The sequence below is a fragment of the Pinus tabuliformis genome, chromosome 9 (assembly GCF_031772625.1).
Source record: "Pinus tabuliformis cultivar Carrire ecotype Pingquan chromosome 9, CPIR1, whole genome shotgun sequence".
Taxonomy (NCBI): domain Eukaryota; kingdom Viridiplantae; phylum Streptophyta; class Pinopsida; order Pinales; family Pinaceae; genus Pinus; species Pinus tabuliformis.
Genome location: NC_142307.1, coordinates 1,647,012,140 through 1,647,015,973, shown reverse-complemented (window position 1 = coordinate 1,647,015,973; position 3,834 = coordinate 1,647,012,140). Strand labels below are relative to the sequence as shown.

Here is a 3,834-nt window from a genome sequence, read left to right as displayed (position 1 = left end):
ACGCAAATGACGCTGCCGATTAACCTTCACAGAGGAAATTGGAAAGGACGGCGGTGAGGGAATTAGATATGAACGTGCCTACTAATTGGCTGCAAAACGCACATGTAATTCATGCTTCAATGGCATGAATAATGGGAACACGATTTCTTGGCATCGTGCCCCGCACGTTTACAGCCCAGTGTATTTATATGCGGTGTGTGTGTGTGAACTTTCAATCTGTATTTGCAACCCAAGAGCAGAAATGGAGGAATTTTGCCCTTTACTCTCTGTGCAAATCCAAGTCTTGGCAGTTGTTGTGGCGCTGTTGTTTTGTGGGCTTTCTGTATGCAGGCGAGAATTTTTATGCAGCCGGAATCTGATGAAGGTTTATGGACCCCAGCGATATCCAGTCGTGGGTTCACTGTTTTCTTTCTGGAAAAATGGCAAGAGGCATATAGAATGGTACACCCAGATGCTGGCCAATTCCCCCACGCAGACCATCGTGGTAGAACGACTTGGTGGAATTAAGACGGTGGTGACCGCCAATCCTGCAAATGTTGAGCACATTCTCAAGACGCGGTTCGACAATTATCCCAAGGGCGAACCTTTCACTGCAATTCTCCAAGATCTGCTGGGCAAGGGGATCTTCAATGCCGACGGCGATGCGTGGCGGCTGCAGCGGAAGGCTGCAAGCCACCATTTCAATTCTCGGTCTCTACGCAATTTTATTGTGAAAGTCGTGGAAGAGGCCACAGATAGACTTCTTCCGATTCTATACGGTGCCAGTCAGAGTGGCAGGACATTGGATTTGCAGGATATCCTGCAGCGATTTTCATTCGATACTATTTGCCGGGTTGCGTTCGGGGTCGATCCCGTATGCCTGGAGGCGTCGCTTCCGGTGTCGGAGCTGGCGCGGGCCTTCGACACGGCGGCGAAGCTGAGCTCCGAGAGGTCCTCCGCGCCGATCCAGATTCTCTGGAAGGTCAAGAAGATGCTCAACATCGGATCGGAGAAACGGCTTTCGGAGGCTGTTCGGGTTGTGCACGAGTTCGCCATGGGCATCATCAAGAGTCGGAGAATTGAGATTTGCCGCAACAGTGACACAGCGAGTTATTCAAAGAAACAGGAGCGCGAGGATGATCTCCTTTCAAGATTCATGTCACTCACCGACACCAACGATCTGGACAGCGTCCAGGAGGGCTTCTGTTCAGACGAATTTCTCCGAGACATGATCATCAGTTTTATCTTGGCGGGCAGAGACAGCACCTCCGCAGCGTTAACATGGTTTTTCTGGCTCTTGTCATGTCATCCCCAAGTAGAGGAAGAGATATACAAAGAAATAACCGATCTCCTCGCTGCAAGAACATCAGAAGATGCAGAAAATATTAAACCGTCTGCAGTCCTTGTATTTTCCTACGAGGAGCTGCAGAGAATGAATTATCTGCACGCTGCAATCTGCGAATCCATGAGGCTTTACCCGCCGGTGCCCCTCGACTCCAAGCACGCCCTGCACGACGACGTCTTGCCAGACGGGACTTTTGTGCGAAAAGGCACCCGGGTGACTTACCACCCCTACGCCATGGGTCGGATAGGAACCATCTGGGGCGCCGACTGCCTCCAATTCAAGCCCGAGAGATGGCTCAACGACAAAGGCGATTTCGTTCCGCAGAGTCCGTTCAAGTTTGCAGTTTTTCAAGGCGGAATGCGCCTCTGTCTGGGTAAAGACATGGCCTTTATCCAGATGAAATACGTCGCGGCAACCCTAATTTCCATGTTCAGGTTGCGGCGCCCTGTTGGTTCGACAGCCAGAATTCCGAAGCTTGTTCACAGATTGACTTCGCACATGGAAGGTGGTTTTCCCGTCGTTGTTGAAAGGAGGACGAATCCATCGGCCGTTATTTCAGTCCCAACTTAAAACGTTATGCACCATCCGCTCCAGTCTGCCTTGGGCCTATTGTAACTTACCAATAAACTGAATGTCTGTTACTCATATGTTTTATTTAGCGGATCCTTTGCCAGTTTTTATGATTCAATGTTTTAAATTATACAATGCGATGCCTGTTATTGTATTAGCTGATAAGATCTCAACATCAACCACCCAATATTAATCAAATTACGAGCCCATTTGCTTGAAACCTGCGTCTGGCAGTGAATCAACGGACTTTGATCAAGCAAAGTTCATGTGAACTGGTAGGTTTCATTCATTAAAAAATAAAAAATTCTGTATAATATTATTGAGTAATTTTCATACTATACATAATTTAATAGGTAAGGTTTTTCCTTTTTCATAATTTTATTCTTTCATCTCATACATTTTCAATTTACAAATAGTATAATTAATTTAGTGCTATAAATAAAAATGGCTATTTTATTAACTATTAAATTTAAATTGAGATGAGCATTATTTTATAATAAATATAAGACAAGAGAATTAAGTAATAGTCTAGTTTACATTTTTAATATAAAAAAATCATAAAAATTAATTAAATTATAATTTTATTTAAAATAATGATTATAATAATAAAACTAATATAAATAAATATATGTATTAAAAAAATATTTAAAGAGATTATGAATCGTTGATATTTAGACCTGTTTATTTATTTTTTTATTATGAAAATTTTTAATTTGTAAAATGATTTGTTGAAGTTTTATGACCCAATACTATCACTTTTTAATATCTTTCTGTTAAAAATCTATCACTTTTTAATATCTCTCTGTTAAAAATCCATAACCCTTTTCTATGACAGTTTTTAAATTAATAAATTAAAAACACATAAATACTTTAGAAATCAATTTCATCTCCGCCTTTGATTTGTCTATAATATTTTATAATATTTTACAAAAATTAACTTCATACCTCTAACTAATAATAATTATTAATTAAATTAGAATTCGACAAATTCCATTTTAAAACAAGTATATCTATCAATAATATTCTGTTTTCTCAACTATTTAATTTATAATATTCTATTTTATCAACTATTTAACACTGATTTTATTAATCTTTACATTTATCATATTTTCTTGATTATTTGCGGTGTAAGAAATTTCACCCAGTATATTTGAAATCATCACAAATCTTTGCCCGAGGCTTAGTCTTAATTTAGATTTCACAAATCTTATATTTTATACCCACACAGTTTATCAACTTCTTTTAATGATTATCAGCTTCAGACTCTGACAGTCAACTCGCTTGCAACCAGGACCGAATCTGTTCTGACGTAAAAGCGGATCTCTCGTGAGGTAGATTAAGTTTGTGATTGCCATTACAATATAGAAGATCTCTCAGAATCCCTTCTGATTTAAATTAAAGTTTGGTTTTCCAATTATTATATTATCTGCTCCTGAATGATATCTTTCAATAACCAGATGTAAGTCCCGAGAGGATCCGTAGACCAAATTTGATTGTGAACTTTATATATATAAAATTATAAAATTCTGGAGGGGATGGTCCTTAAGTTTAGCTGTCAGTGCTATATCATAACCAGATATAAGTATCGAGAGAATCCCTTGATCACGTTTGATTTTCAGCTTTAAACCTTATATAAATACAGTTATATGTTGGAAATGTTCAGGCCGTCAATAAAATTATAGAGAATGTATCAATATTTATGATATATAAAAACAAAATTTAATTTGTTAAAAAATATCTTAAATTGTTAAGAAAATATTTTAGGTAACTGACGCAGGAGCATCAATTTCAAGGTAGGTTATTTTGTCGCCACCTAAAAAAGGGGTCAGGTAAATTATGAAATATCTCCGCATTATAAATTAGGGCAAATTAGAATTACCAAAATATATTATGTAGCACCAAGTGTCCCGATTCTAGAGGAATGGGAGTAGTAGGTTGTT

At 38.5% G+C, this 3,834-nt stretch overlaps 1 pseudogene; it reads left to right on the top strand.

Annotated features, from left to right (window-relative positions):
• The first annotated feature begins 241 nt into the window (after positions 1–241).
• LOC149155165 (cytochrome P450 94C1 pseudogene) lies at positions 242–1,894 on the top strand (annotated as a pseudogene).
• The last annotated feature ends 1,940 nt before the right edge of the window (positions 1,895–3,834 follow it).